Source organism: Molossus molossus, unplaced genomic scaffold (assembly GCF_014108415.1).
Source record: "Molossus molossus isolate mMolMol1 unplaced genomic scaffold, mMolMol1.p scaffold_m16_p_3, whole genome shotgun sequence".
Lineage (NCBI taxonomy): Eukaryota > Metazoa > Chordata > Mammalia > Chiroptera > Molossidae > Molossus > Molossus molossus.
In genome coordinates, this window is record NW_023425366.1 from 109,896,712 (window position 1) to 109,922,127 (window position 25,416).

General features: G+C 43.3%; 1 protein-coding gene and 1 pseudogene across 2 annotated transcripts in view; one reads left to right on the forward strand and one right to left on the reverse strand.

Annotated features, from left to right (window-relative positions):
- The window catches only part of SHISA9 (shisa family member 9), a 288,404-nt gene that overhangs the window by 82,315 nt on the left and 180,673 nt on the right, over positions 1 to 25,416 (reverse strand). The gene's annotated exons all lie outside the window — the stretch shown is intronic.
- On the forward strand, positions 1,001 to 1,611 carry LOC118641500 (annotated as a pseudogene).

Here is a 25,416-nt window from a genome sequence, read left to right on the forward strand (position 1 = left end):
AAATCACTGAGGGCAACACTGTGTCTGATGTCTTATTGTGTCCCCAGGGACCAGTACAGTGCCTGCCATATGGAACTTACCATAATAAATCTTTGTCGAGTGGGTTTAGTGAATGGACAAATGAGCAGGTGTTTGGCTACCCTGAGAAAGGACCACTCTACTTATAAAAGAAGAAGGCTTGACCAAGAGCTAAAGCAGAGACCCAGAGCCAAGCCGGGAAGTCGGGTGAGAGGTGGGCAGGACCGTGACAAAGGCAGAGGCATGGAGATGACCAAGAGCCTCCTCTGGGTCAGGAACAGTGTGAGTGACTCTGAGAAGCTAGAGCTGCCCCTTGGGAGGTCCCAGGGTGACCGTTTTAAAGTCGCCCTGCTATGAGATGCCAAATAAGAGATTCTAACCCGACTTATCTTATTTATTCATATGTATCTTAAATAGTTAGGAACAAAATAACCATCAGAGATCAACCAACCCAGTGGTTTGTAAACTACATTTCCCAGAAATCTGGGCTTCTGTCGTGATGTTCCAAAGCCAGAAAGTGGGGAGCTGGTGCTGCAGACCACAGCATGGCCCTCGGCTGGGGGTTCCCTTGTAACTGGCTTACCTATTGGCACCCCACAGAAAATACTTGAAGAAATGATTCTGCTGAAAAAAATAAAGGAAGGGATGGAGGAAAGAAGAAAAAGGAGTGAGGGAGGGAGGAGTGAAAGGGGAAAAGAGGGATGGGAAGGAAGAGAAAGAATGAGACGAGGAGAGAGAGAGAGATGGAGGGAGGAAGGAACAAAACAAAGGAAGGGGGAAGTAAAGGGAAAAGAGGAAACTAGAAAGAAAAGAAAGGAAGGAGGGAAGGAAAGAAGGAAGAAAAGGAGGGATGGGAGTCACGCAAGGGCGCCGAGCCCTGAGCACCCCGTGCTGCTGACACTGGCCTGGGGCTCACTCATCTTCCGGGGGCTCTTGGGCTCTGCACCTGGGGGCTGCGCTGCGCGGCCCGAATGGACCGGCTACGACTGTGATCAGCACCAGGCACTGGTTTGACCAAGAATATGTCTGGTTTTTGATTCCATATATGGTCTATGACACCTACGCCATGTACCTCTGTGAATGGTACCGAACCAGAGACAGAACCGCAGATGCTCCCTCACCATTTTTCAAAACTTCCTAAGTAAAAACCACCTCATGATCACACACCACATGGCCATTCTGTTGGTCCTTGTGCCAACTGCACCGAGGCTTAGGGGAGACCTGGGGGACTTCTCTGTTGGCTGCATCTTCATGGCAGAACTGAGCACTCCATTTGTGTCACTGGGCAAAGTTCTGATTCAGCTAGAGCAGCAGCACACCCTCCTGTACAAGGTGAGCAGAATCCTCATGCTGACCACCTTCTTTTCCCCTTCATGTACTGGTCCTACGGCCATCGGAGAAACTAAGCCTGCGCCAAGGCCATCCAGGATCCCTTTCTTCTGCAATGTGGCCAATGCCTTCCTCATCGCTCCCCAGCTCTGCTGGTTCTCTCTGCAGTGCAAGCAGGCAGCCCAGCTCTTGACACTCCCTCAGCCAAAAAGGGTGGATAAGTGCTCCCAGGAGCCAGGCAGTGAGGGTGCCTCCTCACACTAGCCGCCTCCTCCACTCAGTATTCCACGGACCAAATGGTGCCCTGGGTGGCCTCAGCCTTTTAGATATTGATAAGCAGAGGGTTTTGAGTTTTCCTAAAGAATATTGCTATTACCTGCCTCTTCTAACCTGCCCCTTTTGCAAAAGCACTTTTTTCTTAGTAACAAGTATTGGATCCTGTCAGACCTCCAATGGCAGCAAGGTGGTTTTAGTGCAAGCCCAAGGATCCTCCCTTGGGTCTTATCTCAAGGGCTCGGGGAGGTAGAAACATGGTGTGTGGAGACAGGTGGACCAGGATGATAAGTGTCTGAGCACCCAACTGGCCCTAATATGGGCGGCTACCCACCTTTCCAAACACTCAGGGCAATATCCGCATGAACTGGGCCAGCAGAAGCAAAGGATGACTTGGTTCTTGAAATAATTTCTTATGATGTTGGTCTGGGAAAATCATTGTGGGTAGGTAGCTTTTTATTGTTTACTAGATAATCCATTGCCTCATCCTTTCATCCGTGTGCCAACACTGAATTCTCATGTCTACTGAATTCCGATCAGAAGTCTCATTAGTGGGGTTCGGGGTGGCAGGAGGCAGGGGTAGGAACTTGAAGCATTTGAGTAGGTAGGGAGGCTAATAGGTCAGCATCTTTGCAGGCTGACTTTGTAAGACCAGCGTCAAACTTGTGAGTTTGTGTTGATGCTTTCAGCCTCGTCACAAATACTACTCCCTTTCCCTTTTTAGCATGTCCTTCCCGGCCCCACTTTCCCTATATCCACACACACACAGAATGCTCTTGTTAAAAACGATAGGGGTACAGAGAAAAGATGGCTACGAGCTACTTACTGGGTCACCCCACTCTTAAACACTGTCCTTTTCACAAGGCGGAAAAGGACTTCTGTATTCCAAACCAGGAGAACTTGCATTGCAACTGCCTCCGAGGCCGGAGCTTGTGGTCCAAAGCCTGTTCCAGTGTGAGTGCCCCACCATTAGCCACAGAAGGCTGGGGAGCAAGAGAGCAAGGCAGCCCTGGCCAAAGTATGTCCTGTGCACTGACTCCTTCACTACCATTTGCAAGTGCAATTCTCTGGTGCCAACACTAGTCATTCCTCATCAACTAGGATGGATTTTAGAAATTGCTGCCATGAATTTTTTTTCAAGTGGTAGTGAAAAACTAGATTTTTAAATGCCTTTTGATTCTCTGTTGTCCATTAACTTCTAAAGTACTGAGTATGTAACAGGGACTCAGTCTTTGACTATTTCAGTCTTTAATGGGTACCATTTAAAAAAATGTGAAATGTTATTTTTTTTTTAATTGTTTTCTTCACTAACAGTATATCTTGTGTAAATCACCCCTGTGGTGATTAAATTGCACTAATATCTCCCCCCCTCAAAAAAGGAGGGATGGAGGGAAAGAAGGAAGGGGATGATGGAAGGAGGAAGGTTAAGGAAGACAAACAAAGAAAGGAAGAAAACCTACTAGTAATACACAAATCTGTCTTGAGAAAATGAAGTCAGGAGAGAGGTGATATTTCTGAGGTCACACGGAAGGAGATGGCGCTGTTAGGTTGACAACCCCAGCCCTCTCTTTCTCAGCTCAGTACACCACGTCTAAGGACAGAAGTTTCATTAGCTACAGCTTCCTCCCCTCCATCCCACAATGCAATAGGGTATCCTAAATGTGTGCCAAGCCCAGCAAGCCCAGTGAAACCCAAAGCAAAGGTGGTGTCGTGGAAATTAAAAACTTCAAATAGGAGATCAGACATGCTGGCCATCTCACGAGCCATGAATCCTGCAAAAAGATGTTGCCAAACAGAGAATCCTCATGACGTACTCACATGAATAGGGGAAAATGATTCATAATCAGGGCACCAACTGTTTGCATGTAAATAAGAGCTGGTGTGCCTGGAAATCCCTTGTCCTCCTAAATGGCTCAACCATTCCCCTTGTGAAGCACCCAGAATCCTGAATCACTGAGAAAAATATCTCTTCAAAGACTGTACAAAAGAGAACTTGAATAAGACTTGGGTGAAGGTCAGTGAAGTCTAAGCTCTGGGAGCTGCCATGTTTGTTCATTCAACATGCATTTTCTGAGGGCCTCCTAGATCCCTGGTACTGTCCTAGGAGATGGATACACAGCAATGAAAATGTGGCCCCTGTCCTCAAAAGCTCAAAGTCTAATAGGTAGATCATCCAGATTATAGTAACGTGTGATAAGGGCTATCAGATTGTAGGAGAGGGGTGGCGCTATCCCAGCCAAGGAGAGTCAGAGAAGAGACCCTAGTGCAGTGGTTCTCCAGCTTAAATCTCCTATGAATTCCCTGGGGATCTTGCAGAATGAAGATTTTAATTCAGGAGCCCTGGGGTGGGCCTCAGATTTTGCTTGTCCAACAGGCTGCCCAAGGACGCTGATGCTGCTGGTTCATGGACCATACATGGAGAAGCAAGGTTCGAGGACAGAGCCACTCCACCCATGGTCCATGGGCAGCATCACTTTGAGTATGTGTGAGTGCAAATTCTCAGGCTTTACCCCAGACCTAGCGAATCAGAATCTCTGGGGATGGAGCCTAGAAATCGGTATTTTACCTAATTCTATTAAGTGACTCTTACACAGGCTGACACTTGAGAAGCAGCATGCTTGGGGATCCGTTCAAACTGAGTCTGAAAGAAAGAGGTAACACTGCCATGTTAAGAACCTCACACAACATCATCTAGCAGAGATCCACTGTTTGTCTCCTACTTCAGCTCCAACAAATATTTTTTATTCACTTGGCCAGACACAGCAGGTCAACATATTGCTGAGGCAAAACTAGACCTCATTTCCTAGGAGCTAAGGCAGGCTGAACCCGAAAACTCCTAGAAAGGAAAAGAAGGATACAGCTGGTTGAAACGCCACCAAGATGGTAGGTGAATGGCAAGTGTGCCAACATTTCCTCATTCTGTTCCTGTGACAGACATCAGTAACTGTTCCCTATTCTCTTTCCTGCTTAGCCTAAACACTGTCACAGAAACCATCTCAAACCATCCCTGGCCAGTTGAGAACTTTAGTCAAAATAAATGTCTTACCAGGCACAGGAGAAAAGGGGCCACCATCCTTTTCCCCCATGGCATGCGTTTCTCAATAAGAAGAATAATTATTTCAGGGTCCTCAGGTGAAGCGACCAACCCACCTATCCAGAAAGTGACGTTTGCATATTTCATCCAAGGGGAAGAGAGAAAGGGAAGAAAGCGCACATTTACTGAGCTCCTACTATGTGCCATGCACATGCCTGAGGACTTTACATACAGAAAAGTTCATCTAATCCTTACTGAACAGTAACCATATGGGGTGAATGTTATCCACATTCTATAGAGGAGCTTTAGCGCTGTTAAGGGACTTACCTGCTACTAAAAGCTGGTGGAGAGATGGAGTTTCAGCTCAGGTCTCTCTGGCTCGAAATATGGATTCTTTTACAGTACATGCTAAAAAATGGGGGTATCATGGATAGGGTATTGACGAAGAACAAGACCACAGGCTAGCAAAGCCTTCAGTGTGGTTTTTCCTAGAGAGCTCTAGCAGTAAAAGAGCCAATGGGTTTTCTTAAAGGGCCCTTGTTGGTCCAGAATCTCTGAGCTTCAGATGGTGTGGGTCCCTAATTTCAACATCTGATTGATCCCAAAAGGACCTGATAATGACCCTGGAATGTTTACCCCAAAAGTACAAAATCCTTAGAGGCCAAAATGGGGGTTTTATCAGACAAAACTCAAAGGAATGATCTGTTGTTTTAATTACTAATTTTAAAACCTGGTTTATTTACCTTTGTTGGCCCTTAATGGGGAGCATAATAAAATAAATACATTAATCTTGTTTTTGATATTATTACATTTTATAATAATAATAATTAAATTATCATTATTACTATTATAATAATGTCACAGGTTAAAATCTCCAGAAGCAGATGCTGAGATGGAATTCAGGGTGCAAGATGGTTATTGGGGAATCACATCTGCAAATGGGAGAAAACAAGAGTGTGCAGAGAGAAAAGTTGAACTGCAATTATGCTGGAAAAGCTTGGGACACCCCAGCAAGGAGTTCTGGAACAAATGTTATACATCAGGGTTGCGCCCTTTGGCCGAAACAGTCCAACTTTTATGTACCTGCCTCATTCAGTCACTGGAAAGAATGTGATGATGTAACTCTCTACAGCTGCAACAGACTTGAATGGGCTGATAGCTGTAGGCTACCTGCTGACCACACTCCTTGTGGCTGTACAGCAAGTCCTTCTTTGAAGAAGAACCCATGTGGTGCATCTCTATTTACCCAAACTAATGTTAACTACTGATATTTGAATGGAGCTTTACAATTTATGACATTTTCATCTGTTAGCACATCTGCTCCTCACAATCCAGATATGAGCAAGATATGCTGTAGTAGACTTTACTGTTGATCAAAATATTGGCTATTCTTCCCTATGGAAGAATTACTTTCTGCCCCACCAACAGCAGGCTTAGTCATGTGACTTGCATTGGCCAATGAGATAAGAGTGAAAGTGATGTGTCCCACTCCTGAGTCCTGAGTAGAAGCTTTAAGAGCCACTGCATTCTCTCTCTCTCTCTCTCTCTCTCTCTCTCTTTCCTTTGCTAAGAGTCTAGGATGTCTTACACAGGGGTTGCTTCCTCAGAATGGGTTCCTGAGTAAATACATAGGGAGCAAAAACTATCGCCTTGCCCTGGCCGGTTTGGCTCAGAGGTTAGAGCATCAGCCTGTGGACCAGAGTGTCCCGGGTTCTGTTCCCGCTAAGCGCACGTACCTCGGTTGCAGTTTGTCCCCACCCCGGTTGGGGTTGTGTGGGTGGCAACCAGTCGATGTGTCTCTCTCACATAGATGTTTCTCTCTCTCTTTTCTTCCCTCTCTCCCTCCCATTCTATCTGAAGATAAATGCAAAAATGTCCTCGGGTGAGGATAAAAAAAACAAACAAACAAACAAAAAAAACTACAGCCTCTACATGATGGACATGCCTATGAGTGAGTTAGGGACCTGTGTTGTTTTAAGCCATTGAAATGGGGAGAGGAGAAGCTTGTTAGCACAGCATAACTTAGCCTAGTCTGACTGAAACACCTCCCGTCACCTATAAGACATAAATAAAACACAAGGTCCTCAGCAAGGTTTTATATAATCTAGCCTTTGCTCATCATCTCTCCAGTCTCTCTCTCTCACCATGCCTCACCTCCTTGCTTTTCTTCAACCACATCAAACCCATTTCTCTTCTTGAAAATCTCATTCCCTTTCTCAAAGATTGAGCTCAAATGTTCTCTCTGCCGTTTTCCCTCACCCCTGCTCCCTAGGTGAAAACACTTCCTCCAGTCTTTCCCATTGGCCTGGGTAGAAGCTATCTGGTTAATCCCTGCCCAGTGCCTAGCACATTGTCAGGCACCTAGCAGGTGGTCAATAAATATTTGTTGGAATAAATCAGAGCTAACGTATACTGAGGTGTTAGTGTGTGCCAGGCATTGCACTAAGTGCTTGATAATTTAATTTAACATAACTTAAAGGAAGGTAGGTATTACTCCTGTTTCCCAGTTCACAAATGGGGAAACTGAGGCCCACGGAGGTTAAGTAACTTAGTTGGCACTTGGCAATGACAAAAGCAGGCAGTCTGGTTTTACCATCTACTTCTTAATCACTGTGCTGCCCTGCAACCACTGGCATGTTCCCAGAGTCTGACAAAGTTTCTTACACATAGTGGATACACACTGAGTAGTAGCAGTGATGTATCAGTGTATTTGGAGGGATCTGTCCTTACTGCAGGATAGAGGGAGAACAGTGACCATGAAAATTTCTAAACAAGACCAACTCAAACTTGGTCGGCTTTGTATTCTCACCATGCACTGGCAGTTCTAAACCATGTCAGTAATGAAATAATCTTCCCTGCCAAGATGGATCCTTTTCCGCCTTGCTGCAATACTGAAAGGTTGCTAAATGAATGAATGAATGAACTAGTTGATAGAAATGATGATCATGAGAACCGTGAAGATGCAGCAGATGACAGAGAACAAGCCAATTACTTCCATGACTGTCAATTAAAGCAAAGCCCATAGCCTAGTTTGACATGTTGCCTCCCTTGGGTAATGTGGGTGAAATTTGGGGGGAACCAGCCAACTCAGCTGGATGGTCCTGGCATTCAGGAAAGAATGAAAAACCATCCATTTTGCAAATTTAAAGGGCCTGGCATCACCCGGCCGCATCATGTATTGGGACAGAGAAATCTCTCCCCTCAGTGCCCCTGCCTATGCCAGTGACCAGAGCTGCAGAGACACCAGGAGGATTCAGGAAGGAATCTGGAACCTACGGTTGTACAGACACTATTGGGCAATGACCCACATTTCCACAGCCCACTGCTCACCAAACAATTACTCCTTCAGGAAAAGAGAAACAAAATTCAAAACACTCCTTAATATCTGGTGATTAAGTTCTGTTTCTTGGGCCTTGGATGATAATTTTATGGACAATTTATTGTAACAGAGGGTGGGAATCTCAACCTTTCCAGCTTTCACATCAATGCAGGATCCCCTTATGTCTGATGAAACCGAGATTCAGAAAACTAAAGGGCTCTTCGAAGATCCTACTTAGCTCGATAGTCTCAGTCTAGAACTGCTCGCCTATTTGTCTACATACCTGTCTTTTTTACTAGATTGTAAGTTTCTGGAATGTGGAGATGCTACCTTATTCTTCATTGCTTCCTGTGTATGAAAGTCACCCTTAGTTTGTAAAAATATGTTTTTATTGATTTTGATTTTTTTTTTAGAAAGATAGATAGAAACCTTGATGTGAGAGAGAAAATTGATTGGCTGCCTCCTGCATGCCCCCTACTGGGGATAGAGCCTGCACCCAGGCATGTGCCCTGACCAGGAGTTGAACCGGGACCTTTCAGTCCATGGGACTGATGCTCAATCCACTGAACCACACCGGCTGTGCTTGCTTCTTTCTGTCATAGTCTAACCTGGTGACTCTCTCATATTCCTTCCCCAAGTGAAGGACTTGATCACACAGAATAGTCTCCCCATGAGGACCTAGAGGTCTGGGTCAGGGGACAAATCCCAAAATGTTTGGTTTCAATCAGAAATGCTTCTCACAAGCTGCTCCCTTTCTCCCGGAAGTTTTCTACAATGACCTTCCATTGATCATAGCAGTGAGAGGGTCTCCTTTAGGGGTTAACTGCATTCAATACTTTTTCTGAACACCTGTTATTTCCTCTCTTTGTGAGGAAGGCTCGTGTCAGGACTTGGCAAACAGTCATAAGGAAGAGGCAGTGACATTAGAGCAGTGGGTTTCAACTGGGAGAATTTGCCCTCAGCACCCAGGGGACATCTGGCAATGTGTGGACATATTTTTGGTTGTCACAACTGGAAGGGGAGGAAGATGCTACCGAATCTAGAGGCCAAGGATGATGTTAAACATCCTAAAATGCACGGGATAGTGCCTACAACAAAGAATTATCCAGCCCAAAATGTCAGTAGTGCCCAGGGTAAGAAGCTTGGCATTAGTAGTATTGGAGGTTAGAAGCATTAAATATAGGAAGTCACCAGATCCATGTTAGGAAAAACAATGCTGATGAGAATGATAAACAGCAACAGCAGTAAACACTTTCTAGGGGGCAGACACTCTTCTAAGTGCTTTACACTTTAACTGTGTCAGTCCTTATCCAACAGCCCTTTCAGATAGAGATGTTTACTATCCCATTATACTAATGAGGAAACCAAGGCACCCAAGGTCACCTAGCTAGTGAGTATCAGAGCTATTATTCCCACCTCAACTGTCTGGCTCTAAATCTGTATTCTTAACCACTTTGGTGTATTGGAAATCAGGGAGGGTTCCTGTCCTGCTTCTGGGTTCATTTCTTAAGGAAAGAGACCCAGCATCCTGTGCCCGAGGCTAAGTTTAGAATGCAACAAAGCAGAGTTTGTACTTCTGTCGGTTTTGGTGGAAGGGAGATGTCAGGACTGATGACAGACCGGTGACTAATGTTTGCAGGTGGGGGAAACAAATGGCAGATCCATAAGAACGAGACTGGTTTCTATTTCCACCATAGTGGTTAATGAGGGAGGTTGGGATAGTGGAAAGAACATTCCTTCAGGATGAAAGGAGCCAGATTTGGGGCATAGATATGTTGTGGGACGCTGGGCAAGTAACTTAAGCTCTCAAGTTTCATTTTTCTTTTTTGGTATTTTTCAGGTCCACTCTTCTTGTGGTTGTATAGAGCAGGAGTTGACAAACTATTGTTTATAGGACAAATATGGCTGTCACTTGTTTTTGTCAATAAGGTTTTATTGGGACATGGCTGTACCCAACTGTTACGTACTGGCTACGGCTGATTTTCTGCTCCTATAGCAGAGTTGAGGAGCTGCAATGAAGATCATGTAATCCACAAAGCCTACAATATTTACCATCTAGCGGTTAGCCCTTCACAGGAAAAGTTGGTTGAGCCCTAGTGTAGGGGTATCTTTCTGTAGCATTTCTTTCCAAATCTGTGAAGTAGGGAAATAAAACCCGTACCTGTGCTGCACACAACACTGAAATATCATGAGTCTCTAATGCAATGACATATGTGAAAGTATTTTTGAAAAAGTATTAAGAAATATATGCATCATGGTATTAGTAGTAAATGATGGAGATATAATATGGTATAGTAAAAAGAAGGCAACAAACAAAAACAGCATGGCATTTAGAATCAGGCACACCTGAATTTGAATCCACGACTAATCAATTATTGCCGTTGTGATTTGGGAGTAGTTATTGAACTCCTTGAGTCTGAGTTTTCTTAGCTGAGAATAACATTATTAAACCAGGGAGGGGAAATAATGCATAATGGAGATAATTATACATAACTTCTAAAGTTTCTGGGAATATTAAATAAAATATACTCCACTTTTTCATTTGTTCGTTGAGTATGTCCAATGGATCCCACACTGTGCAATCATCAAGTGTCCAGCTCAGACAACCATGGTCTCTGCCATCTTGGCACTTAAGGTATAGTAGAATAGACAGACCTTGAGCAAGAAATTTCAGCACAAGAGAATTCTTTGAAAACTGTAAGGGCCATTCAAATTAAGTGGTAGCATTACTATGATTGCTACTAATGGCTCAGAATTATTCAAAGGTATAAAAAATAATCTGGGTTCCCAGTTGTGAGAAGACTTTGAAGGATGCTAGGTGATTCACAAGGGTGGAAGAGCTTAACTCAGGGAAGGGAGAAGAAGACAAGGCACACAAGCAGAGCACCAGATAGATCTGAGCACTAGATAGGCCAGGAGGTAAGAGATGACAAAGGGAAGGAAAGGGTATGTGAAAAAGAAAGACCTAGAGGCCAGATTTCTCCTACTGAACTCCATGAGACCACAGAGAACATACACACACACCAAGGATGCCTCCTTCTTTTGCAGACAGTAGTCCCTCTGCGCCCCTCCAAAGAAATCCATGCGATTGCAAATATATAACAGAGCATGCATGTACATTGTGGGAGAGGATGTATGCATTTTTACTAAACTGGTTCCCTCTTTTCTGGGAAAGCCACAACACCATATTCACCAGCCTCCCTTGTAATTAGGTATCGCCATACAATAGTTCTGGCCAAAGGAACCTAGGTAGATGTTATATTGCTCCTCAAAGCCTATCCTAGTAAAAGCCTCCCATCTATTCCCAGTCTTTAACTCTCTCCTAGTCTGCTGGTCAGATGTATGGGACCCAGTGTAAGATTGCAAGGCCCTCAGAGAATGGTGGAGCCAGAAGATAGAAGGATCCTGAGTCCCTGAATGACTGCATGGAGCAGAGCTCACTGCAATGTGAACAAGAAATAAACATTGAGTATATTAATGCACTGAGAGTAGGGGGTTGTTTTTTTTATTTTTTAGAGTCCTATTTAATACATAAAGTATCTTATTTCCCCTTTTATACACATTCTGCCACCAAAATGGAAGCTTCATGAAGACAAGAATTTATTCTTATTCACCCCTCTCTCTCTAGAACAGTCTGACATAAAGAAGATACCCAGTAAACATTTGTAGACAAAAATATTAGCAAGTAAGGACAAGATGCATAGCAATTGATGACCTAGAGTCACTGAAAAGAGAATATAAAAGCATATATACAAACTGCTCTTCTGTAAACTGCAAAGTTCTGCACAGATATCAATTTTCCCCATTCCTGCAGAGGTGGGTTTGTGCACACATGAGCACAGAGCACTCGTACACCTACAGCCACACCAAGTTCTTCCAGCATCATGGTGCAGACATGGTACAGATCCAGCATGGCTGAATTCTTCCAGCATGATGGGGACCAAAAGTGCTCATGTACTAGACAGAATAAGGGACTATCAGACCACATGTCCATGTGGAACCCACATTCATTTTCCAGTAGGACATAGCCGGGCTCAGAGTCATAGCTCAAGCTTGGGCTTTGGTTACAGATAATCTGAGAATAAATAAGAATGTTAGCTCACACTAAGTCCTTTGTAGCTGCCCAGAACTATGATAAGAGTGTTATCTGTGTCCCATCTTACTTAATACTCTTATCAACCGCACATGGTAGGCATTACCATTTTCATCTCACAAGTCAGCAAATTCAGGCTCAGAGAGCTGAAAGAAAGAGCTTAAGGCCACCTGGCCAGCAGCTTCCTAGATGCTTGACCCTGGGCATATGCCTTCACCCTTCCACCACTCTGTGTCTTCATCTGTGAAGGGAGAGCAACTACATACCTGGTAAGTTTACTGGGAGGATAAACTTCAACCAAACAAGGCAGGTGGGATTCCTTGCAAGTCACCTGGCACTTAGAAAGAATTCAGTAATATGCCACCTCCTCTTCTCTTCCTATTCTTTCCCCATGAGACCCATTTCGTCCTACTCAAAGTTCTGAGCTCCAAACACCAGCAACAAAGAGAGACTGTGTCCCCAAATGACCCTGCCACCAGGGCCAGCCAGTGTGCACCAAACCCTTAATAGTATTGAAATTCTGTCTGGGCACCTAATTATCCGAATGATGCGGAATTCAAAATAGCACAGTTTGGGTACATCCCAGGAAAGATCCCATTCTCAGACACGGGCCTATTAAGCTAGAGAAAAGTGTCTATTAGATTTTAACAACTGCAGTTCTTAGAAGAGGAAAGGCTGACAAGATATCGTGGGAATTGGGCTCTTCCAGGACGTCCCTTCCTTCTTGTCTGAACTTCTCTGGACACTTCACCTCCAAAGCGCCTCATCTCTGCTTCAGTCTTCTATGTTTGGGGGGCTGTGACTGTTACCTTAGAGAAAGTTGGGTATTTTGCAACAAAATGTCTAAGCTCACCCTGCAGCCCAGTGTCCTGGGAAATCAGTCCCATTTATAGCTTAAGAGTTCATGGAAAAGAGTCAGAGAAACCCTGCAAGAGTTGTCCTATGGACTCTACTCTTCCTGCCCATCTCCCTCCCTTCTCTCCCCTCTCCCTCCATTCCTTCCTTCCTAACTTTTTTCTCTTTAACTTCTTCCTTTATTTTCTACCCTTCCTTTGTGTTCTTCTCTCCTTTCCTTGTTTTTCTCCCTTCCTCCCTCAGTCTCTCTCTCTCTCTCTCTCTCTCTCTCTCTCTCTCCACTCAGTCTCTCATGCATGCTCACTCTCTGTATTATTTAACTACCTACTCTTTGCTTGGCCTTATGCAACACATTGGGAAGAGCAGGCAGATCAATTAGACATTGTCTGTGTCCTGAGGGAACTCACACTCAGGTGCCGGGGAGGGGGACACAAAGAAAAAGAGATAATGGTAGCAGCAAGGCAAGCAATATGATGGAGGAAAATTAAGGTGCTTGAGGGGCATGGAGGAGAGTCCAGGAAAGGCTTGCTCTTCAAGGCAGCCTCTATATCACAGTCAACACTGCTGTCCAAACTCAAGATGTCACCATCTCTGCACATGGGGCTGCCAAGGTTTTGCCTGCATCTGTAGGTCATTGACTTAGCAACTTGTGTATGATGCTTAAGGGCTTGCCACTTGTGAGAATGTCATGGAATTGGACCCTTTCTCACATCCTGTCAACATCAAGTAGGGCTGGCTATTGCTGCGATAGCCATAGTCATTGTTAAGAGAAGAAAAAAATACTCTGCTGTGTGCCTGTCTGCTTCCATCCCAGGTAATGGTCAATAGTAAGATAATATCAGACACATCAACCAGCTGATGTCTAACATTAACTTCAGAGCTGATCACTGCTCAGTGTCATGAGAACAGATTAATAAGCAATAAACCCACAAATATTTCTCGAGCAACTATTATGATCTTACATCAGCCTGGGTGATTTCATAATCAGCAAGCATCCCACATTGAGGAAGTCTTGTAGAGACCAGATTAAATATATTTGGTGTCAAATTTGTGTCCCTAATTGTAAGGTCTTGGATGAGAAACCTCAACTCTGAGGCTCAGTGTCGCATTTTTTACAGTGCGGATAACAACACCTACATTGCAGGGTTGTTGATCATAATGCAGACTAGCACAATGTCTCCTCCATCATAAAATAAGAACATGGTAAATGATACTTATGCTTACTAAGTATCATGATTACAATTCATCATAATTGTTCTGTGAATTAGGTGTATCATCAACCCCATATTTCAGGAAAGAAGCGGGAACTCAAAGAAGTGAAGTCATCCACCCAAAGACCAGCTGCTAATAAAACAGAAAGCCAAAATTTGAGACACCGGGATCTCCAATCCCAGTAGGGAAGTTACTCTCAGGAAACCAATGCTGAATCACATGTCAAGTCAGTCCAGACTGTGGCAGCCGACAATTGGGCCACAGTTTTATGAACCTGTCGGCAGCTGACAGAGCCCACGGTGTGCCTATCCCTTTATCCCAGCATTCTCTGAAAAGTTACCAGGTAAACTGCAAATATTGACAGGCTCCAAATGTGACGTGCTCCAGCAGGTCCAATCTCTCATAGGCTTGGCTAACTGATGCTACCTCCCTCCCCCTCCTCGCCCAGGCTAATAACTTTGGTCATGTGGCAATCCCTCTCCAAAGCCTTTCTTCCCTCTCAGCTTGAGAAAGCTCCAATTTGGTGATTGTTCATTATCCCCCCATTTAGACAATTTTCAACACACAGTGGAACCTTTAAACAGTGTGAACAATGTTGTCAATCTTTCTGCATGCTGCCTCTGCTAGGCATTAAGAGGTAAATTGACTGCACAGTGTAAGGGGAATTAGGAACAGTTTCCATTAATAGTAATAGGGGAAGTCAAGTGGGTCCTGGAGTTCGGTCATGGGAAGAAAGACCTGTTTACCAAGGGCTAGACTAAGTCAGGATCAGGATTTGATGACCCCCAAAGAAGACTTTCCCCACCAAGGAGAGCATTTCCAACCGCAGGGCATGATGGAGTGGGTGAAGAAGAGAACAACCACACATTGAGTACCTGCTGTAGGCAAAGCAATTTGATAATGTTATGTTGTTTCATCCTCAGAATAACACCAAGAGTCACACGTAGTATCAAAATCCTGGGGGCGAGAATACAGAGGTGAGAACCCAAAGTCACACAGCTCACGAGTCAGGGAGCCAGGATTTGAAATGTAATCTTTCTAGCTCCAAATGTCTCATTGCTGATCATTACTTTAGCATTAGAAGGGCTTGAACTCCTGGATTTTTCCTAGTCTCTCTTTCGCCCAGACTGGCTGCTTCCCTAGGATTCAATGGAAGAGCTGGAAGTTCACCATCTCCTGTTATAACACAAAGTAAGACCTTTGCCCATTCTCATTAGGTTCTCAGTATCTTCCAGCTGTGCCCATCATCCACCTCCTTCCTTTGTTCTTACAGGGGTATAATCCGCCACCCTTCTGTGTGCCATTCAACAAAGAACGTCTTCCTGTGTTACTCAGAGCAGCCATTTCTCTGCTTCATGAGTAAGTATCAAAGAAATAGCAAATGGGCCACGAATCCCCCATCCTATATCCATACAGGCACCATTAATCAATTTCCCACTCAGCAGCCACTATAACAGATCAGATTAGGTTCTCACCATCCATGGCCCAAGCTGTCCACGGCTCCGAAGTAAATGAGTGGATTTATCAAACGTATCCTTTCTGAATGACAAAAATCTCTTCTTTCCTGCCCCATTTCCCAAGAAAGCAGAAACCAAACTGACTCTATTCTGATACATGCATTTACTATCACATCTTTTTTATTTTTCCATCCCCCGCACACTCCTCCAAAGATTTGAATCCAGACAGATATTCTAGTTCTCAAACCCTAGCTCTATCACATTTGTTGGAGCTATGTGAATGTAGGCAAGCTGGCTTCTTCATCCATAAAACACACATGATGCTATCATCCCTGCAGCACTGTTTGAAAATTAAATGAGAAAACATACACAAGGCACCAAACACAATTCCTGGACGATGGACAGCCCACTAATGTCAACAGACTTATCCCTTTTCCCCCAACCACCAACCACTATACTTGACTATTTGCTCCTTATAGCAAATTGGTGCTGAATAACACTGGGAAGCTAATCTACAAACCCAAGTGACATCTTTCTCTTCCAACTTCTTCTTGAGAAAATGCCCAAACATCTCAAGGGGCATCTCTTTCCTTCTCCACCACCACATCTTGGCTGGTTTCCTACGTTACAGAGAATTTTCTGTTCTGCTCTCTCCAGCATTTAAAAAGAACAGGACTCTCAAGTCAACCTGAGGATAACCACTTGCCAGAGGCAGAAACAAATGCTGGTGACTTGGCAAGAAATGGCTATGCCCTCGAGGGACAGCAGAGGAAGACCTCTGGCTGAACAACAAAATTCTGACATGGCTGGCAAGCTCCTACAGCTGTTCTGCACACACAGAAACCTCACCTCCTTTCCTCAAAACCACTGTCAGTCCAGGGAATTTCTTTCCTTTTTGACAACAACAAAAGCATTGAGCCCCGACTATGGGCAAGGCGTCTGCTACATCCACCGACCACCACTCCATGGAATTCTTCAGTGAGCTGAAAAAATGTATCGACATCTGCCACGGAGTGAGAGCTGCCAGAGTGCTGGGTACTGAGGTATTTTATGTGGACTTTTCCACTCAGTTCTCAGAGAATCCTATGAAATAGAACCTCGGTTACCATCATTTTACCAAAGAGAAAACTAAGAGCAAGAGAGAAGGACATGCCTGCTATATAGATCTGTTGTGCATATGTATGTGTGTTTGTTTAATTTAGTGGCCTACTATAAAAGTCATAATGTTCACTGTAAAAATGTTAAACAGAAATGGACAAAATGGAACCTTAACATTGATCATTCTCCTCCCTGCCCTCCCCCCTAAAATGAACACCAACACCATTTTGTACAGACTTTTGAAGACATGGCCTATGCCAAAAAATGCATGTTAAATATAATTCTTCATATATTAGACATTTCGTCTATTTTAGTTTTTGCATTAATATCTTTTAATGTTTATATTTTGGTTTAAAAAGTAATGATGGTGGTGCAGAAAATGTACAGAAGGCTGATACAGATTATCTTTGCTCATCACACTATTGCCCAGGCCAGAACTGGGCCAGGAAACTGCAATATAGTGGCAGAAAGGCCACTGGGGATGGTGACAGTTCAGTGTGAATGGAATCCCAGTTTTCTCCCTTACTAGCTGAGTAAATTGGGAAAAATATCCCTTAATCACTTTGACTCTTAGTTTTCCTATCTATAAAATGGGTTATCAATGCCTATTTCAAAGAATTACCTGTGCTTAGCAAAGTGACTGTCATAAGGAGTTTAAAAACACAAGTGAAAAGCATCAAATTTCCCCTCCCTAAAAGCATCATTATTTTATTCTCCCTGACCTAAATTCCTTCTCCCTTCAGGAAGCAGCCTTCCCACAGCTCAGGGCATCCTTGATGCTTGTCTTTCCTTCTTTGCCAACCTTCTAGGGCCATGTCTCTCTCAGCATTTTCCTCTCTCATACGTATTTGCAGAACATCAGGCTGCCCTATCTCGTTGTGTTTTTACACCTTGTTTCCCCACCTTCTTAGCAGTGCTCGTTGGACATAAATCTCCATCCTACATACGAGCCTCTGGGGGCCCGGCTGACATGGGGCCTCCATGCGGTCTGGTGGAGCGCCAGGGCCACCAACCTCATCCTGAGTCATGGAGAGGAACAGATGTTTGACATGTAATTCCCTGTTCACAGATCCCCTGGTACAGGTCCTTCCCGATATGCCAAAGGCTCCGAAGCTGTAGAATGGAATGTATCAGGTTTCACGGCATAATGATAGATAGTCCCACACAAGTTCTGTCAACACTGAGGGAACTCTGCGCCCAAACTGGCTTGACCAAAGCTAAGAAATCTATCTATCTCTGTATCTGTCTATCTATCTATCTATCTATCTATCTATCTATCTATCTATCTATCTGATATATGTTTGTATGTATAGATGTACCCTCCCTTCCTTTAGTTCATTCTCAGTGCTGCCTGCAGACGTAACTCCACTCCCTGCTCCCCCCACCATGGTCAATGTAATCATGCCATTGTAAGGCCATGTTGGCTGTAGTCATCCACTCCCACCTGACTGCTCAGACCATGCTATCTTCATCCCTTTAGGGCTCTCTGTCATGTACTTATCCTCCCTGGAGTCCATTCCCCTTTTTCCAAGGTCATCCATCATCCTTCTTCCAAAAAAAAAACATGTACCTCCTACTTATTGCTGCTGCTGTAAGTGAACGTGTACAGCAGCGCGAATCTTATGCAATCCTCAACAACAACAAAACACCGGCCCCCTTTTCATATTCAGTACTTATCTGTTATAACTAGTTAGTCAAAAACTCAGTAACAGCATGTTTGCCTTGAGCTTACCCTCAGACCCACATTGTATTCCTCTAAGCAACAGATCCACACTATAATCCTCTAAGGCTCTGATCAGAGGGAAAACTGCTTTGAGTATAACACAGTTCAGCCCCAAACCTCACTGGGTCACTTTCCCTGAAGGAAACAGCAAATACAGAGAGACTGCTGTCCGTGCCTTGTGGGAGGCTATGAAGAAAGGTGGCTCAGTGATCATTAATATAAATATTAATTGATGATAACTAATATTCATTAGTTAATCATTATTATTTGATAATTACATGATGTAATCATTAATAACAAACATGCATGCTATATTAATAAGTGGAAATAAGATTTAAACAATCTATTAAAAAAGACTCCCAGACCGGGTCAGAAATTAAATCTAGCCCTTATTTGTATGTCATAATGAAATTGCATGATAAATTATTAAAAAGAGCACCTCTATTCAAAGTCAAAGGACATGGGTTTTAAAATCAAAGGTACCATTTGAGGCTGCATGGTCTTGGGCAAGGCACCTCACCTCTACAAGCTTCCAGTTTCAAAGCTGCAAAGCAGGGAGCTGGCTATCTCCAGGGGAGGCTCAAGTGTGAGAAAGAATGGGGCAAAGTGCTATGAAGTTCAGAATACTCAGGCCGTGTTCCTAAACTATGATCCCCAAACCAGCAGGCTGGGAAGGTACAGCTAATGTAGGCTGGACTCCAAGCTCAGGAAACTTGATGTAGAAGCCTGGCATTATCACTCACTAGCTGTTTGGCCCTGAGCAAGTCATGGAAGTTTTCTCAACCTCCACGTCCTTATCTGTAAAAGGACAGCCATATGTGGCATTTGCCTCATAAAGTCACTGTGAGGGTTAGACAAGATAACGTAAGTAAAACAATGTGAGAAATAATAAAGATGTTATAACTACAGATAAAATTAAGATAAAAGTGATGAGTATATTATTTAAAAGTTTTGCTATAAATTAGAAATCTAGATAAAATGGTCAATTTTTCAAGCAAAATTCACATTACCCAACTGGCCCAAGAAAAAGTAGAAAACCACAGTAGACCAAAAGCCACTGAAACATTGAAGTAATTTCTCTTGTACTTCTCTTTCCATTTTTCTGTAAGTTGAACATTTGTCACAATTTCAAAATAAAAAGTCAAGGTAAAAAACTACACTCACACAAAGGTACTACCCGAAGACTGTTATACATCCAAATTCTAGCAAACCTTCCGGAAACAGATGATTCTCATTTCGATCAGGCTGTTCTAGAGCATGGAAAAAAGATGGGCAGTTACCCTCGTCACTTTACGGCACCAGTATAATCTTGGCACTACAACTGGACAAAGACCATAAGAAATGAACCTTAACCCAATCTCTCTAATTGAATAAACACCACACAAAGAAACCAATCTCTATTATAAATACAGATGCAGACAGAAGCAAAAAAACCTGCCCCGGCCGGTTTGGCTCAGTGGTTAGAGCGTCGGCCTGCGGTCCAGAGACCCGGGATTGGTTCCCGCTAAGGGCACATACCTCGGTTGCAGTTTGTCCCCGGCCCTGGTTGGATCGTGTGGGTGGCAGCCACTCAATGTGTCCCTTTCACGTCGATGTTTCTCTCTCTCTCTCTCTCTCTCTCTCTCTCTCTCTCTCTCTCTCTCCCTCTCTCTCTCCCTCCCACTCTATCTGAACAAAAAATAAAAAATGTCATCGGGTGAGGATAAAAAAAAAAAAAAAAAAGCCAAAAACCTAACTGAACCAAGGCATTTAAATGCCTGGCACCTCATCGGTAATTGACCCCAATTAATAAGATGTCATGATTTATAGATAATGGTGATAACATGTCCTGGTACATGGTATTATTATTGTTATTATAAAAGTAATAATAATTGTTTCCATCCTTCTAGCACTTTCAGTTTCTTCAAAGTACTTTAACAAAGGCAACTACTGAAATACAAAACTAAAACTGGATGATGTTTGGAAAAGAAGGTAAATTTTACAGTGTTAAAGGAAAAGTCAAGTAATATAAATAAACAACACCAACAAAAAGAAAGAAGCTTACAGGCCTGGGACACACACACACACACCACACCACACACACACCACACACACACACACACCAGCGCTTACTAATTAAGTTGAAAGTGATGAAATATTACTCGGCCACAAAAATGAGTGAAACCTTACTGTTTGCAACAGCATGGATGGGCCTAGAGGGCACTGTGCTAAGTAAAGTAAGGCAGACAGAGAGACAAATGCCATATGATTTCATTTATATGTGGAATCTAAAGAACAAAATAAACAAACAAAACAGGAGGTGGTCAGGCAATGATCTCTCTCATTGATGTTTCTATCTCTCTCTCTCTCTCTCCCTCTAAAAAAAAAATCAATAAAGAAAAAATATTTTTAAAAAAAGAATAGCCATAGAGATGTAAAATACAGCATAGGGAATATAGTCAATGATATTGTAATAAGTGTATACGGTGTCAGGTGGGTGCTAGACTTATGGAGGCAGCACTTCATAAATTATATAAATGTCTAACCACTATGCTGTACACCTGAAACTAATATAAAATAATACTGACTGTCAACTTTAATTGGAAAATAAATAAATAAATAAATAAATAATACATGGAAAGCGAGACTCTCTGGAGTAGAAGGAATAACAGAGATATATGTATGATTGAATATCCACATTTTACCCCAATTTTTCACAATAAAGAACTCAAGGGTTCCACTGCAACTTTATTGTTAACAAATGAAAAAAAAAAAAAAAAAGGAACTGAATGTACTAGTTAAGCATCAAGGTGACCAGCAGAACACCTTTAAAAAATGACTTTAGAAATCGTAGTAATTGCAAGAAGGGAGGGGAAAAAAATCTCTACATCAGTGATTCCCAGCCTCAGTTGCTCATTAGAATACCTGGGGAAGATTTTCAAAATCCTCATGCCTAAACCACATGCCAGAGCAAATAAATCCGACTCTCGGGGGAGAGCTAGATGCCAGAACTCATTGACGTTCTGTACGGCGTGATTCCAGCGTGCGACTAACGAAGAAAGCACCATTTTGCGGCAAAAGAAATGAGAGGGAAAGAAAATTGCAAGAATGTGTAAAACACAAGAACATCACCCCAAAATGCAGACAATGAATAATGAACAGGCATGTGACTTCTGTATGTGGAAAGAGGACAAAACAATCTGTTAACAGAAAAGGACTCCCAGACTAGGTCAAAAAGTCAAAATTGAGCCCTCATTAGCATGTCATATTAAAGTGCATAGTGAGTTATTTAAAAAGAGCACCTGCATTCGAAGTCAGCAAACCTGAGATTGAAAATCAAAGCTGTCATTTGAGGCTGTGTGACCTTGGGAATGGCACCCCCTCGGCAAGCTTCCAGTTGCACAGCTGTCTCCAGGGGAGGCTCACAGGTGGAGAAGAATGGGGGAAAGTGTTGTGAAGTTCAGAATACTCAGGCCTTGCTCACCAGAGTGTGGTCCACAGACCGGCAGCATCGGCATCTTTTAGGAGCTGGTTAAAAAAAAATGCAGGATCTCTGGACTCATCCCAGACCCACTGAATCAGAATCAGCATTTTAACAAGACCCCCCAGGTGAGCCCTGTGCCCCTGAATGTTCGAGAAGCACCACTCTAGATGGCTGTGTGACCTTCCCAAGAATAAGGAAGTCTAGAATAATTGCCGGTTCTTGCTGTCTCATGCCTCTGTGTGCAGTTCCCTCTAATGAAATGCCTCCCCCCTTCCTTGTCTGGATAACTCCTTGATTTCTGGGGCACAGCTTAGATAAGCTCCAGGAAATATTCCTGGACACACATACATTCCTCCCTCCCTGCTGGGTCACCTGCCCTTCCTGTGCTTCCCTCTGGGTCACAACCTTCACCTGCTCCCCTGTGTAAGTGTTGGTTTAGGTATCGCCTCCCAACTCTGGACTGTGAGCTTCCTAAGGGCATTTCAGTAGCCCCTGCAATGTGCAAAAGGTTCTTACATAACCAGAACGTAGCGCAGAAACTGTCTGAGTGGGTTTTCTATGGCTGCTGTAACAAATCGCCACAAATGTGGTGGCTTAAAACAACAGAGATGTATCTCCTCACAGTCCTGAAGGCCAGAAGTCTGAAATCAAGGGGCCACTCTCCCTCTGAGCTCTAGGGGACGATCTCTCCCTGCCTCTTCCAGCTTCTGTGGCTCCAGGACCTCAGACCTGTGCTCACACTGCCTCCTCTGAGTGCCCCTTACAAGGACACCTGCTGCTAATTTAGGGCCCATGTAGATTCTCCAGGATGATCCTCTTATCTCAAGAACCATCATTTTATTACATCTGCAAAGACCCTTTTTTTTCCCTCCCAAATTAGGTCACATCCACAGGTTCCAGGGATTAGGACTTGGCTATATCTTCTTCAGCTCATCTCACGGTAGGTATTAAAAGCAGTCTGCTGTATTCATGCCTACCCACTGAAGCTGAGAGTGTTTAAAAACAAATCAACAACAACCAAAACCTTCCCAATATCACACAACTAAAAGAGCATTGGAACAAATATACATATGTGTGCCTCCTAGGTGTTTGTCTCTAATCTATACAAGAGCCCTAACCTAAACCAAGCGCAGTGCACTTATTACATGTCCACTGTGTGCCAGTGGTCGTGTTAGGCCCGATACGTCTAAATCTCCTTTGTCCAGCAACACTGAAGGGTAGACATTATCGTCACCATTTTTCAGACAGGGAAACTGAGCTTCATTTCAGATAAGAAATGTGTCCAATATCTCACAGGTGGCAGCAAGAATCAGAGCCAGGATTGGGACACGAAGTGTTCTGGCTCCATTCACATGCTCAGCAGAGGCTTGCCGTGTGCCAGGAGCGACTGGGTTCAAATGCACACTTTCCAAGACTCTTTTCTAGGCACAGGCTCAGAGAGGGTAGCATCTAGCTCCAAAGCCAGTGCTCTGCTCACTGCCTGGCTCTCAAACAACATCTCTGCTCCACCTTTTTCAAAGTACGTTTCCCATCTGAAATTTCAGCTCCTTCCTGAGACCTCCAGCAATGTCACTCTGCTACACCATGAACCATGGTGCGCTGACAAGTTTTCTCAGAGCCAGGGACCATTATACCTAGGACCACCTTGGACAGTCCCATGAATGAAAGTGGAGAACCTGATATCTACATATTGCCCCCCACACACACTCCAAATACTCCAAGCCAAGGAGATGCTACCATTAATTCCCTGCCAACCTAACAAGGGTTTGTGGAGTACCCCAGGGACGAGCTAGGGTGCATGACTGTGTGAGAGATGAATACAAAATAAGGTCAGATATAAAGCAAACAAATAAATACAAGTATAGAGACTGGATATGATCAAGTAAAACTATTCCAAGAAGACATTATCTCAAAATAAATATACATACTTCTGATTTGATATTAAATGAATGATATTAATTTAAAAAATAAATAAGGTCAGATTGATCAGTAAGTAAGGTACAGTCTCAGCTTCACAAAACTTACAGACCCTGGAACATTCAACTCATGGACAATACTACAGCTCTAACCCCAATTATACGGTAGGGTGAAAGGTCAAAATAAAAGTTTGTCTTGGAGATCCTACAGGAATTATTCATGCAGGAAGTAGTATTTAGAATTGGCCTAAAAGGCTGCTTAGATTTCTGCAAGCAGAGATCAGGGAGGAATGTCAGTAGTTGAAGAAGAGAGCATTCTTGCCCTGGCCGTGTAGTTCAGTTGGTTAGAGCATCATCCCAAAACGCCAAGGTTGCCGGTTTAATCCTCGGTCAGGATACATACAATCAACTAATGAACGCATAAATAAATGGAATAGATGTTTCTTTCTCCCTTTCTATCTCTCTCTAAAAAAAAAATTAATAAATAAATTTAAAAACATTTAAAAAAAAATTTTTTTTAAAGGAAGAACAGGGCATTCTTGAAGAAATAAGTCAGAGGATGTTGTTCATAAAAAGGTTAGCACTGGCCCAGCTGGTGTGGCTCAGTGGTTGAGCAATGACCCATGCACCAAGAGGTCACTGGTTTGATTCTCAGTCAGGGCACATGCCCAGGTTTCGGGTTCAATCCCCCGTGGGGGGAGTGCAGAAGGCAGCCAATCAATGTGTCTCCCTCATCAGTGTTTCTATCTCTCTTTTCCTCTCCCTTCCTCTCTCTCTAAAAACCAATCAAATATACTTAAAAATGTCAGCACTGGAAGAAATTGCAAGTATTGCCAGTGTAAGCTTCAAACACAAGTGCCTAGAGGCAGGGCTACTTGTAAGCTAGTGTGAACCAGCCTGATATATTTATCAGCCATTTAGGGCCAAATTTAGTCTGACTGGGCTATTACACATGTTTAGTATTTGTTATCTGGGGCATATGGGTATTTTGAGTATTGCCTTTCTACATGACTGAGACAAGAAAAATGAGTGAATAAGTGAGTGAGTGAAATAGGACAGGTGTAAAATAGATAGCCAGCCAGCCAGAAAGATAAATAAGTGGAAAGACACATTGATGATGATTCTGGTGATGTTGATGGTGATAAAAATGATGATGATGAGGATGGGGATGGAGGAGGAGAAGAAAGGTGATGGATAGATGATAGATAGATAGATAGATAGATAGATAGATAGATAGATAGATAGATAGATAGATAGATAGATAGAAAACTAGCTGGCTGGCTGGCTGGCTGGCTGGCTGGCTGGATGGATGGATGGATGGATGATGGATGGAGCTAGATGTATTACTTAGCTAGATAACAACATATATAAAGACCCAGAGCATAATGCTGACTGAAGGGGAAAAACACAAGATGCAGAATGAAATGTAAACTATGATATAATGCACATAAATGAAAACATATAAAAAGACTATAGATTGTTTACTGAATTATAAATCTGCAAGTAAAAGTAAAACAGGGAACTATACATACGAGGTAAGGCTATAAAACTCTTAGAAAATAATGTAGGAGGAAAGCTTGTTGACATTGGATTTGTCAGTGACTTCTTGGATATGATACCCAGAGC